The sequence below is a fragment of the Bos indicus genome, chromosome 14 (genome assembly GCF_029378745.1).
Source record: "Bos indicus isolate NIAB-ARS_2022 breed Sahiwal x Tharparkar chromosome 14, NIAB-ARS_B.indTharparkar_mat_pri_1.0, whole genome shotgun sequence".
Taxonomy (NCBI): domain Eukaryota; kingdom Metazoa; phylum Chordata; class Mammalia; order Artiodactyla; family Bovidae; genus Bos; species Bos indicus.
Window position 1 is genome coordinate 7,872,556 of NC_091773.1, and position 14,136 is coordinate 7,886,691.

Below are 14,136 nucleotides of genomic sequence, written 5' to 3' on the forward strand. Positions count from 1 at the left end.
GCTTCCCTGTCCTTCACTGTCTTCTGGAGCCTGCTCAAACTCACGTCCATTGAGTCGGTGATGCCATCCAACCATCTCGTCCTCTGTCATCCCTGTCTCCTCCTGCCTTTGTACTTTTGCATGGTCATATTTGGGCTTCCCATATGGCTCAGATGGTAAAGAATCCTCTTGCATTGCAGAAGACATGAATTTGATCCCTTGGTCATGAAGATCCCCTGGAGAAGGGAATGGCTTCCCACTGTAGTATTCTTGCCTGGAGAATTCCATGGACAGAGGAGCCTGATGGGCTGAGTCTGTGGTGTCACAAAGAGTCAGACACAACTGAAAGCATATGCACACACACAAACACACACACACGTATTAATTAATAATGATTTCAGTTTAGGGGCTGAGCAAAGTAGTGGGGAAATTGGGGCTTAATGGCAACACAGATAGTCTGCCCTTCACAGTCCTTGAATTACTCTTGTGTCTGTATTGGGCAGAGCTTCAGGAGGTCAAGGTGAAATCCTTAGCCACTACTGTTCCATGCTGTTTATTTAATGCCACCAGGCTCAGCATCCAGACCATACTGGAAAGGGGAAATATACTGAGAAAGACACAACAGCCATCACAAAAGCCATGCACTGAATCTTCTTTACTATTTAAGTATACTGACCCAATTTGCTCATAATTCTGATAAACTTCAGTATCCGTTAGAATGTTTTGCGGTACATGTAAAAGAATATTCAACTAAAATAGAATTATGCAACCCAAATGGCATATACAATAAAGGCCATAACATCACACATAATGCAAATCAGAGGTCGATGTTTCCATGTGAACCAACCAGTTCGGCAATCTCATCACGAGCCTGAGACTTTTCATCTGTCCACTCTGTCATCTTCACACAGTGGAAATGCCACCCTCAGAGCGTTAAGACATCTGTGGCAACTGTCTTCACATGGCATGTCCAAAGCCAAGGAGAGAAGAATTACCGTCTTGGGTTATTTTTTCAAGACCAGAAGCATCCACATGGTCTTTTTGTGGCATCTCATTCTTTGGAGCCATCACATGGCCCTACCAAACTCGGCATCCAGCAAGAGAGCAGAATCTCCATGAGTTTCTGCTCGGGGAGGAGGGTCACTTTTGGAGGTGGGAGGTTGACCCATGAGCACAAACCAGTCAGTGCTGCCCCCAGGGAATAAGCAGGATGATGATGGCTGTTTAGGAAATGGCAATGTTGTTCACTTTTTACGTGACTTCTAAGCCCAGGGCCACGAGAAACACAGATAAAAACACCCCTCCTACATCTGTAGCCCTTCATGTTCACACAGGAATTTACATCCATGCTCTAATTCTGGTCCCTGGGGACCCAGGAAGGCAGGAAGGATCAAGGATTCTTTATGACCACTTCACATATGAGGAAGCTGAGACTCTGACATTTTAGTGGGGTCCTTATCAGTCAAAGACAGCTCACCCCAAGTCCAAGGCTATAAGCCCCATTCCAGGCTTCAGATGGGCAGGCACACCCATCACTCAAGTCCTTCCAAGTGAGGCTTATGCGTGAACATAAGGGCAAGGGTTAGCAGACTCTTATCTGAAATTACATACCGCTCCTCTTTAAAGCTTAAAATCCTTGTCTTCAAAATATTTCAGGCTGCAAGTAGATGTGGTGTATATACAGTGGAATGTGATGATTCAGCCATAAAAAGGAATGACACGTCACCATCTGTAGCAACACGGATGCACTCGGAGGGCATCATGCTGAGTGAGATGTCAGCCAGAGAAAGATAAATATTCTGTGAGATTGTTTGTATGCGGCACCAAAAAATATAACAAACTAGTGAATATAATGTAAAAGAAGCAGACTTACAGATACAGAAGACAAACAAGAGGTTAAACGTGGCGGGGTGGGCATTACAGGGATGGAGGGTGGAAGGTATAAGCTATTGGACATAAGATAGGCTCAAGGATGCATTTTATAACACAGGGCATACAACCAATATTTTGTCATAACTGTAAATGGAAATGAAAGTGAAAGTGTTAGTCACTCAGTTGTATCCAACTCTGCAACCCCATCAACTGCATCCCGCCATGCTCTTCTGTCCATGGAATTCTCCAGGCAAGAACACTGGAGGGGGTAACCATGCCCTTCTCCTAGGGGTCTTCCCCACCCAGGGATTGGACCTGGGTCTCCCTCATGGCAGGCAGATTCTTTCCCTACTGAGACACCAAAGAAGCCCAACTTTAAATGGAAAGTAACCTTAACCCACAAGAACCTACTGTATAGCACAAGGAATTCAGCTTAGTATTCTGTAATAACCTAAATGGGGAAAGAATTTGAAAAAGAATATATACATGTGTATGTATGACTGAACCACTTTGCTGTGCATCTGAAACTTACACAACATTGTTAATCAACTATTGCCCAATATAAAATAAAAATTTCAAAAATAAAAAACAAAAATTGAATAAATAAAAATTTTAATTAAAAAAGAGAAACACCTTAAAAAACCAGTAGGTAACAGAACAAGAAGAAAAAAAAAAAAATTCAGGTTGAACAGTAAGCTCTGGGCAATACATGGAGGTCTTTGGAGCCATCTCATCTGATTTGCAGGCAGGGTAAGCATGCAGGTCTCGTCTAGGTGGCTTTGACATAATCTGCAGAGTTAATGGAGAAACAAAGCCATCACAGCTTCAGGCATCTGAGGAAGTGAGCAGAAGCCAACGGCACCCTCCAGCTCAGAGCATGAAATATTTATCACCCACTTTAATGGACCACGGCTGCCTGATCCAGGGAGGCCTGGAGCGGCCGAAGGTTAAGACACTCAAACAACAGCAACTCTATGTCTAAAGAGTTGTTTCAGGCTCGACTTGCACTGGTTGCTGGGAAAAAGCTTCTTTTTTGAGACAGAGCTGGTTTCAGTTGTCTACAGAGGGGGTTTTTTATTGAACCAGAGCTCTAAATGCGCTTTATGTGTTTATTCATTTTGTGAATGCTCACCAGCCAGCGGTGGGTTCAGGGGCTCTAAGGTGGAATTCGGCTGGCCTTTTCCATGCTCTCTGCTGTCCCGCCCTCTGTCAGGACCATGAGATGACAGGTAATCATCCTCGGGAGACGAAAACATCACGAGGGTTGGACATTTTATCCCTCCAAACCCAGCTCTTTGCTCTTGGGTCTCAGTGCTTCAGGGTTCATCTTCTTGCCTCTAATGCTGCTCTCCATGTGACCAGAAAATGTTTCTGTTGCTTGAAACCATCCAGTATGTGGTCATTTGTTACAGCAACTCTAAGAAACCAACACATCATCTAAGTTCACCGACATCTCAAATTCTAGCACAAAGGCCCCTTGCTCCAGCAGGACTATGTCACGCATTCATTCTGTAGGTCTGTGCAGAAGGATTACATTATAGGTTGTAGCTATTGGCACTGGAGACAGGGCAGTGGAGAAGCTGGCCTTAGTCTATGCCATCCAGGGAGCTTGCCTCCAATGGAGTGGGTGACAGAAGATCAACAATTGAATAATTAAAAAATACATTATCAGAGAGTGATAAGGAAAGGAAAGGAAAGTGAAGTCGCTCAGTCATGTCTGACTCTTTGCGACCCATGGACTGCAGCCTCCTAGGCTCCTCCGTCCATGGGATTTTCCAGGCAAGAGTACTGGAGTGGGTTGCCATTTCCTTCTAAGGACCTTGAAGGAAATAAAACAAGGAGCTGTAGTTAGAGTCCCTGGGGAGATAACCTAGACTGGGTGGTCAAGAAAAGCCTGGCTGAGAAGATGACCATTCAGCTGAGATTTAAGTGATTAAAAACTAGACCATAAAGAAGGTAGAGTGCCAAAGAATTGATGCTTTCAAACTGTGGTGCTGGAGCAGACTCTTGAGAGTTCCTTGGACAGCAAGGAGATCAAACCAGTCAATCCTAAAGGAAATCAACTCTGAATACTCATTGAAAGGACTGATGCTGAAACTGAAACTCCAATACTTTGGCCACCTGATTTGAAGAACTGACTCATTGGAAAAGACCCAGATGCTGGGAAATACTGAAGACAGAAGGAGAAGCGGGTGACAGAGGATGAGATTATTGGATAGCATCACCGATTCAATGGGCACGAACTTGGGCAAACTCCGGGAGATGGTGAGGGACAGGGAAACGTGACATGCTGAAGTCCATGAGGTCGCAAGGAGTCGGACACAACTTGGCAACTGAACAGCAACAGATGATTTAAAAACCACCAGAAAAAGGTGGAGGTAAAAGTTTTCCCGCAGAAGGGATGTGCAAAGACCCTGAGGCAGGGCCGAGCTTGGTGAGTTTAATGCAGAGAACAAGGGCTGTACAGCTGAAGCAGAGAGTGGGGGGAGGGGAGGGAGAGGGAGAAGACCACGCAGTTGCAGAACACTGGGACCTTGGTCTGGGTTCTCTGAGATGGAGATCAGCATGCAAGGGGATTCTTCTGGGGTTGCTCTCAGGATCACAGCTTGGAAGGGAGAGGAAAGGAAGCAGGATTCTAGGAGAGAGAAGTTGGGCTGCATGTGATGCGATTCACCCTCAGCTGAACTCCCCAGGGAGTTCTGGAGCTGAAAGGTCCTGCAGAGTTGTCCTGCCTGAAGGACAGGGAACCAGGCCCGATCCCCTGCACTGACCAGCTGATCCCAGGGTAGATAGTGTGACCATGTCTACGGGGACTCTCTTCATTTCTGGGAAGCCACAAGCCGCCAGCACTCCCAGCAGCTGGGAGACGGTCTGCTCAGTCCTGAAGGAGGACTACACACCGCAGCATCCACCCCAGGCCTTGGCAAGGAGTCTGGGTTTTACAACTTCATGTGGAAATCACAGCTCAGAGAGGGCAATGAGTTTTGTGAAGAACCAAGTTTAAGTACTTTGCTTCCTAGGCAGAACCAAGTTTAAGTACTTTGCTTCCTAGATCAATCTTCCTTGCATTATTCCTCATCCCTTCCAAGGGCCACAATGTACTATTTTGCTCCACGTTCTGATGCTCAGAGCTTCCCAGGGCAAGGCCACTTCTTTAAGTCCTTGAAAGTAGCTATTTCTAAGGAGCCATTTGATCTCTCCTCCTTTAGACACTATGAACCCTGAGAGGCATTGTGTGTACATCAACCCATGTGTGCAAACACACGTGTGCCTACACACACAGACATGTCCACACAGAAATGCACATACACCCAATAACAGAGGATTTCCCTGCATTTCTGTATCGTTGATGAAGTGAATTCTCCAGCCTTCCCTCAGTGTAGATGATTTATTACGCCCCACGGGGGTCATCGAGAAAGGTGTTTTGAAAAAAACCACGTGAAGACTGATCACCTGCTGTGTGTGATTTCTTCTCTTCTTAGCAAATAACACTTTCCCAAAGCCCCAGGCACTCAGAGAAGATGTCACCTTCCTAAGAAACAAAGGCATCTTCCACACATTCTGGATTTCAGTTTACCAGCCATGGCCAGTGACCGACTTCAGATCCTAATAGCACTGCCACTTCCATAAGCTGTGGAGGGTGCCGGTCAATGCAAGGTTGGTGCCTCCCAGGGCCTGGAAGCAGGTCAGATCAGCATCAGGTGGCCTCTCCAAAGAGCAGAAAGGCTGCGTTAGAGCTTCCCTCCACTCTCCAGATTGCTGTGCTTCTTCAAGCTTATCCCTTAATTTTATTTTAAAAGGAAAACACACACATGCTTAGAGTCGATTTTACCACCTTGCCCAGATTCTCAAGTGATGGTGGTGGCCGCTTGTGTAATCAGATGATAGAGGCAACTTGTGTAATTGATATGCTCTAAACATAGAGGCCAAGAACTGACTTCTCCAGCTGCAAGGAGGAAATAAGGACCCTGGCTCACTGTTGTCCTAGGGACAAAGGATGCTGTACAAAAGTGCCTCTCAGACTCAAAGCAGAATGCCTCTTTCAGGGTCTACCACTTGGAGCCACAGGTGGGACAAAACCTGGGCTGTTCCAACAGGTCACAGGCAGGAGGGACAGCTACACCCCTGGGACCCCCATTTGTGTGTCCACCATCAAGAGCCATCCAACCTGTTTTAAACACCCAGTTCTGCCACAGGTTAGCTGAGTGACTCCTTTCTCCATCCTCTGTGTATTCATCCTCTACAAAACGCCACACCTCTCCAAGGGTTGCGGTTGGCATTGAAGGCATTAAAGGCTCAGTACTGGAGAGGTGACTGTACCCTTGATGAGGGGTCTCAAATCTCACTTACCTCCAGTCTGGCTGGCTCAGGGACTCCCACCTGGGCTCAGACTTCCTCTGATGCTACCATCTCTCTCAAGAATGCCAAAGCAATCCATCAAAGGTCAAATTCCAGCCCATGGGTTCCCTACTCAAAAGTGCTACCATCTCTCAGAAATGTGAACAAAGACCTCTCCTTGGAATCAGAACTACATAGCATTGTGGGCTTCCCTGGTGGCTCAGAGGGTAAAAAATCCCCCTGCAATGCAGGAGACCAAGGTTTGATCCCTGTGTTAGGAAGATCCCCCAGAAAAGAGAATGGCAACCCATTCCAGTATTTTTGCCTGGAAAATTCCATGGACAGAGAAGCCTGGTGGGCTACAGTCCATGGGTTTGCAAAAGTCAGACACGACTGAACGACTAACACTTTCACGTTTCAGCATTGTGAGCAAGAGTATAGAATCATCTAGAGTCAGACTACCTGGGTTCACATCCCAGCTCCATCATTCAACAGCTGAGTGACTGGACAAGTCTGTTTTCCTCTCTGTACTTTATGTCCACGAGGAAGGCAAAGGTGTCCACTTCACAGGACTTTGGGTGTCGATAGTTGTGAGAGCGGTAGTGGATGCCTTGTAAATCCACAGTAAACTTCAGTGATTCTCAGTGTTACAATTATCCAAAATCTTCTATTATACAGTCCCAAATGCTAACCATGTAGCTGAGTCTGAGACACAGTGAAGGCAGGTGTTTATTCATGAGCCTGGGGCAGGGAACCCATCTACAATCAGCTACACTCCAGGAGGGGCTCGAGGTGCTGAAAAGCAGTCCGTTTTAGAGAAGAAAAAGGGATGCCAAGACAGTACCATTTGGTGAGGGGTTGGTGGGGGGAGTGGAGCTGGGCTGTGGGGAGACGTTATGGACGGTCTGCAGGTAGAGTCAATCATTTTTGGTCAACTGCAAGGAGCAAGCAAGCAGCCTGGGTTCTTTTCACTTGTTTGGCTGCACTGTGAAGCATGTGGGATCTTAGTTCCCTGGCCAGGGATCAAACCCCTGCAGTGGAAGCATGGAGTCTTAACCACTAGACCACCAGGGAAGTCCCAGGTGGGGCAGTTTTAAAGGGGAAGGATAGTTTGTTCAGTGTTTAGGGTGAAAGACTGTGACAGCCATCCTTTTCTCAACCCCCCAGCCCAGTTCCCCCTTTCTGAGGACGAGGTCTGATGTGGAACCTGCCCTCCATCTAACCTGTAGGAACGTGGGGGGGTGGATGGGGAGGGGACCTCCTCAATTTTGCAGCCACCACAGCCGTGCTCCACACACTCATTCCTAACTCCACACAGGATTTCCAAACACGAGCGCAGACATTCAGTTCTCCCCAAGCTTGACACAAATCCACCCAAGGCTGGTACTAAACATTTGGGAAATGTTTTATACAGGCACTTCCCTTCTCAAATACACTTTGCAGGGCTTCCCTGGTGGCTCCGTGATAAAGAACCCACCTGCCAACGCAGGAAACATGGGTTCGATCCCTGATCTGGGAAGATCCCACTTGCCTTGGAGCAACTAACCCTGTGTGCCACAACCATCGAGCCTGTGCTCTAGAGCCTGGGAGCCGCAACTACTGAGTCCACGTGCTGCAACCACTCCATGCCCTAGAGCCTGTGCTGTACATCAAGAGAGGCCACTGCAGCGAGAAACCCACACACTGCAAGTAGAGGAAAAACAACCCAAGCAGCAGTGAAGACCTAGCACAGCCCCAAATAATAAATTATTTTTAAAAATGCATTTTGCAAAGTCAGCATATTATGGTCTGGCTGACCTGGGGCAAAGTGGATGTGAGTAGATGCCCCTCTGGCCAAATTGAGTGACTCCAGAGGGAACACACTTGCGGGAGGGGAGGGGAGGCTAGGGCAGTGTTCCAGGTTTTTATGAGTAAAAAGCTTCCCTTTGGCTGGAGCCTAGCTCTGTAGGGGTAGGGGATATCCAGAGGCCTTTGGAGGCTACAGACCTGGGTGCAGCACACAGACACCAGCTCACACCCACCCCAAAACCAGGACACATATCACCTGCAGGACAGCATCCCCAGGTGCCTCCCTGATGTGGCCACCCTGTCAGGGCCAGTGTTTGGAGAGGGTCAGATATGGGCCTTCAAGACTAGCAGGTGGGTGAGGGCAGGGACTTCCAGGGAAGCTCACAGTACGGCTGCAACAGGGCAGGGCCCAAGTGTGCACACGGTTGTGAATAAGAGTCCCCTCCCTCCACTGCTCCAGGACTCAGAGGTGAGATACACAATTTTTGCTCAACTCTTATGTAAGTTACTGCATGGCTACAACATGAGTTGCATCTTATTAGAGCTGGCAACTTTGTGCAGTGCACAGCCTGGACAACTGTATACAGCAGCCCTGGATGGAGAGTTTCCTCTATTGAGATGAGGGTGAAAGCCATGGAGGAAAATCAGATCAGTAATTAAAGAAGAAGAAGGCAACAAAGTTCATTCTCATGGTCATCCCTCTTTAATTTATTCATTTATTGTTCACTGATTCAGTAATTCAAAACCCTATATTGAGCTCTTACTTAAGTCCAAGCTCTGAAGCAAGGACTAGAGTCCCAGAGACAACCCCATCAAGTCCCTGTCCTGGAGGAGACTGTAGTCACATGACACAAGAGAAGGTCTTTTGCAGAGAATGTTCACCTGACATCCTTGCCCTTTGCTTACAGTCATGAAACAAACATGTGGAGAGCTCCTGTCTGCTGCAGATATCACAATAGAGACGTGATCTCAAGAGTCTGGAGCTGATAGTTGGGACGGGAGCCAGACAAGGACTGAAACGGCTGCCACAGGGTGGGAGAGGTGATGCACCCCACCCCACCCCAAGCGTGGGTGCACTGTCCCCTATTCTTCCCAGAAGGTTCTCCTCTGATGACCCCCTCACCCTGTGGCTGGGTTCACAGCCTTTTTACGCTCTGTAGCTCTCTACTCTGCTTCTCACATCACCCGAACAGTGCCATGATCATCTACCTGCCCAAACCCACCCCTTTCTACACTGTGAGCCGCTTGGGATAAAAGACCTTTTCTCATACCTCTTCAAAGTTCAGTGTCTTGCACGGTAGATATTTGGGAAATGTTGATGGACTGTATGAATGTCTGCATGCTGCATGCAGCAATGATGTGGTTTCCAAAAAACATCACTACCAAAGAGAAGAAACCTGACTGTAATTCCTGACCCTTCCAAATTGCCCTCCCCTGGAGTTAGGTGCAGCTGGTCTTTGTCTCTCTCTCAGCCTGAACACAGAGCTATTTTTATTCACACATCTATAACATCTTCCCACCCATGCAGGAGCTGTTTCATATAAGCGGCCCCTTTCCAGCAACACACTCCTGCCAGGCCAAGTGCATTCCTTCGTCCCAGGAATGTGCCTCTTATCACTGCCCCATCAGTCAGTCAGGCTGACCCAGCAGTAGGTTCGTGTAATAACCAGAGCCTTGTGCAATTCCAAAAGAGAAGTTGACGGAGGGTGGTATGGGCCTTGAGTCTAAGCTCAGGGCTCATGGTCCCTGGAGATCCAGGGTTTCTGGAACAAATGCTTGAGGCTCACACAGCTCACCATGTGAAGCACCCCGAAACCCTGCTGCCTAATAATGTCCATTCCCCTGCCTCCTAAATCCTGGGCCTTGATCTGACCTGGTAACAGTGGGCATGGTGTTGTGGGCACGCTATCCTTCAGCCAAGTGGTGGCTCTGTCTTGGGCCATCTGGGCTTAAGTGTCCTTCACGCCACTGTTCCCCCAAGTTCCTTACACTATTAAGACTCTGCAGGGGGCTTCCCTGGTGGCTCAGTGGTAGAGAATCTGCTGCCAATGCATGAGACACGGGTTCAATCCCTGGTCCGGGAGGATCCCACATGCTGCTGCGCAATTAAGCCTATGAGCCACAACTACTGAGTCTGTGCTCCAGAGCCCGGGAACCACAATCAGGGAAGCCCTCGCTCCCTAGAGCCCGTGATCTGTAACAAGAGAAGCCACTGCAATGAGAAGCCTGCGCATTGCAACTGGAGAGTAGCCCCCGCTCACTGCCTATGCAGCAGTGAAGAAAAGTCGATGCAGAAAAGCCCAGCACAGCCAAAACACAAAACAAATACTAAATAAATTTTTTAAATTAAAAAAAAGAGTCTGCAGGTAGACACAAGCCTCATCCTGCCCTTAAGGCATCGTGGGGCCTCAGTACAGTCCCTTCCTCTCTCCCAGCTTCCCCTCACCTGCCCAGCCACCTCCTATATGGGGCAGCAACCCACTCTGCCAATTCTCTGACAAGCACCCAGTCTGCCTGAGCCTGCACAAGCCCAGGGACAGGGGACTCACTTGCTTACAGGCAGCCTGGCCCATCGTCAGAGACCTCTAAGACTGCAGCACCCCAGGCGGGGTCTGAGCCAACCACAATCGTGCAACCCCCAGCATTACCATCCCCCTTGGGTTCTTCCCCACATGGACTGGTGGCTTCTACCATCTCGTTCATGATTCCTCTTGGACAAGCTCTCTCTTCCCCTCTCCTTAGAATTCAGTTCCAGCAACTTCTCACCCAGAAGCCCTCTGAGCACCCACCACTGCTGGGCAGGCTTAGGGTTATTTTCTCTGTTGTCCCCAGACTATCCTGTTTTCTGTCACCAGCCACAGGGAGTTGAAAGAGCCTGTTCAATGTCAGTCATCCCAACACTCTGTGCGCATCTTGAGGAGATAGATAGAGGCTCCTTCATCTGAGTCTGTGGTGCCTGGAATGATGTTCGGCATCATGAAATGTAACCATGAATATTTGCTCAAGTTGTTATTATTGTTCAATTGTTCAGACATGTTGGACTCTTCGCGACCCCATGGACTGCAACATGCCAGGCTTCCCTGTCCTTCACCATCTCCTGGAGCTTACTCAAACTCACGTCCATTGAGTTGGTGATACCATCCAACCATCTCATCCTCTGTCACCCACTTTTCCTCCTATCTTCTATCTTTCCGAGCATCAGGGTCTTTTCTAGTGAGTCAGTTCTTCACATCAGGTGGCCAAAGCATTGGAGCTTCAGCTTCAGCATCAGTCCTTCCAATGAATATTCAGGGTTGATTTCCTTTAGGATTGACTGGTTGGATCTCCTTGCAGTCCAAGGGACTCTCAAGAATCTTCTCCAACACCAGTTCAAAAGCATCAATTCTTCCATACTCAGCCTTCTTTATGGTCCAACTCTCACATTCATACATGACTACTGGAAAAACCATAGCTTTGACTGCATGGACCTTTGTTGGCAAACTAATGTCTCTGCTTTTTAATATGCTATCTAGGTAGGTCACAGCTTTTCTTCCAAGGAGCAAGCGTCTTTTAATTTTGTGGCTGCAGTAACCATTTGCAGAGATTTTAGAGCCCAAGAAAGTAAAGTCTGTCACTGTTTCCATTGTTTCCCCATCTATTTGCCATGAAGTGATGGGACTGCACGCCATGATCTTTGTTTTTTGGATGGTGAATTTTAAGCCAGCTTTTTCACTCTCCTTTTTCACCTTCATCAAGAGGCTTTATAGTTCCTCTTTGCTTTCTTCCATAAGGTGGTGTCATCTACATAACTGTGGTTATTGATATTTCTCCTGGCAATCTTGATTCCAGCTTGTGCTTCATCGAGCTGGGCATTTCTCATGATGTACTCTGCATATAAGTTAAACAAGCAGGATGACAATATACAGCCTTGATGTATTCCTTTTCCAATTTGGAACCAGTCTGTTGTTCCATGCCTGATTCTAACTGTTGCTTCTTGACCTGCATACAGATTTCTCAGGCAGCAGGTAAGGTGATCTGTTATTCCCATTTCTTGAAGAATTTTCCACAGTTTGTTGTTATCCACATAAAGGCTTTAGCATAGCCAATGAAGCAGAAGTAGATGTTTTTCTGGAATTCTCTTGCTTTTTCTATGATCCAACCGATGGCTCAGACAGTAAAGAATCTGCCTGCAATGCAGGAGACCTGGGTTCGATCACTGGGTCAGGAAAATCCCCTAGAGAAGGAAATGGCAACCTACTTCAGTATTCTTGCTTGGATAACCCCATGAACAGAGGACCCTGGTGGGCTACAGTCCATGGGGTTGCAAAGAGTCAGACAAAACTTAGCACAGCACAGCAACAGATGTTGGCAATTTGATCTTTGGTTCCTCTGCCTTTTCTAAATCCAGCTTGTATATATCTGGAAGTTCTCGGTTCATGTTGCAAATAAGACCAGAATCCAAACTGGCTGGCTGGGTGCTAGGGACGGTCATAGGCTGGATCATTTTTTGTACCTGGTGAGCTGGAAAGGAACCTGGGGCAGGTGAGACCTAGTTTCTCCTCCAGGCTCAAGCACTAACTGCATTGGCTGTGAGAGAATTCAGCCCACTCTCTGGATCAGAGCTCAGCTCACCTTCCCTGGGAAAGGTCTCAATGGCTCATCTCCAAGGTCCCTTCCTTTGCTGATGCACTTTGTGGATGAAGGCCGTTGGCCTAGGTCAGGCACTAACCCTCCTATCTTCCCTTAGCTCAGGGCCAGCTGTGTCCACAAGGAAACAGGCCCCCAGGAGGCAGCTGGATTGCTATCTCTCCAGATAAGCCTCTAATTGGCCCCACAGTTTAAGACAGAGAAACAGTATTTTTAAAGATGGACACGCCTCCTGTGCCAGCTCGATTACGGGCAGGTTTTCTGTCTCATTTGTTTGCCTCTGAGTGATTTGAGATGTTCATTCTGCATCAGCAACACTTACAAGAAATATGAGAAGAAATAAATTTGCCACAGACATTATACACCACGCGGCAGTAATTACAAACCGCTGTCCTGAAAGCGGCCTGAGTTGGTTGAAATATGTGAATGCAGAATGCTTAGGAGGAGGAAAGAGGAAAAGGAGGGAAGAAGGGAGAAAGTGCGGGGAGGGCAGCGAGGTGGGAGGCAATAAAAATAGACACCATTTGTCATCAAGAAACGGTAAGCCAAGCACTACGCCAGGCCCCTTCCCAGATTTACCTCATTTCATTCCTGTAAAGTGAGAGCATTGCTAACTTCAGGTTATAAAGGAGAAAGTGAGATCAAAGGCAGAAACACAGATATGCCAGTAGTGGAGCAGAGCAATGAGAAATGGGTCAAATTGCCCTGTAAAATCTCCAAAAGGTACCGCGTACATGGGACCAGATACCAGCAAAGAAAAGCAAGGCTGAAATGGGGATTGGCTGGAAGTCTGTGAGCAGAGAATTGACACGCACCTGCCTCACTTGCTAACTGCCCTTTAAAGCCACACAGGTGTGTGCACACATGTGCACGCGTGCACACACACACACACACACACACACAGGCAGAGGATTAAGTTTCCACCTTTTTTTTTCCTCTCCTGTCCTTCAACTGGGCAATTTCTATTGATCCATCTTCATGTTTGCTGATTCTTTCTTCTCTCATCCCCAATCTGCTGCTAAATCTATTCATTAAACATTTCATTTCTGTTCATTCTTTATAATTCTAGAATTTCCTTTGAATTCTTCATAGTTTACATTTTTCTGTTAAATTTCTCTATCTGCTCCCTCATTAAAATTAAAATTTCCCTTATGTGAACTTTTCTCCAATAGTCATTTTAAAGACTTTTCTAAAAATATTTAGCAATTGGCACCTTTACCATTGCTGGATATATAAAATGGTACAACTCATGGGAAAATGTGTGTTGGCCTCTTACAAAGATAAAAATGTATTACCCTAAAAAATAAAATAATAAAGTCTTTGCAAATTGCAACATGTGCACTCTCTTGGATTTGGTTTCTACTGATTTTTTTTTATTCACTATGAAATCACATTTTCCATCCAGCTATCATGTTTGTGATCAGTTTGGAAGCCTTCTGTTAATACGTTCTCTGCTGATGTTTCTCTTATTCTTGTTATATTTGGGAAGAGGAAATATTTCTTCCCATTCTTCTCATAAAGAAAAGGATTTTC

The 14,136-nt window shown here is 47.0% G+C and overlaps 1 long non-coding RNA gene across 2 annotated transcripts in view; it reads right to left on the bottom strand.

The window, feature by feature from the left end:
• Positions 1-619: 619 nt before the first annotated feature.
• The window catches only part of LOC139186866 (uncharacterized), a 30,500-nt gene continuing 16,983 nt past the window's right edge, over positions 620-14,136 (bottom strand). The window contains exon 5 of one of the 2 annotated variants that reach the window (XR_011570475.1): positions 620-1,743. This is a non-coding gene — a long non-coding RNA (uncharacterized lncRNA). Of the gene's footprint in view, positions 1,744-8,523; positions 12,191-14,136 lie in introns of those variants that run through there. The other variant, XR_011570474.1, reaches the window with a different exon arrangement.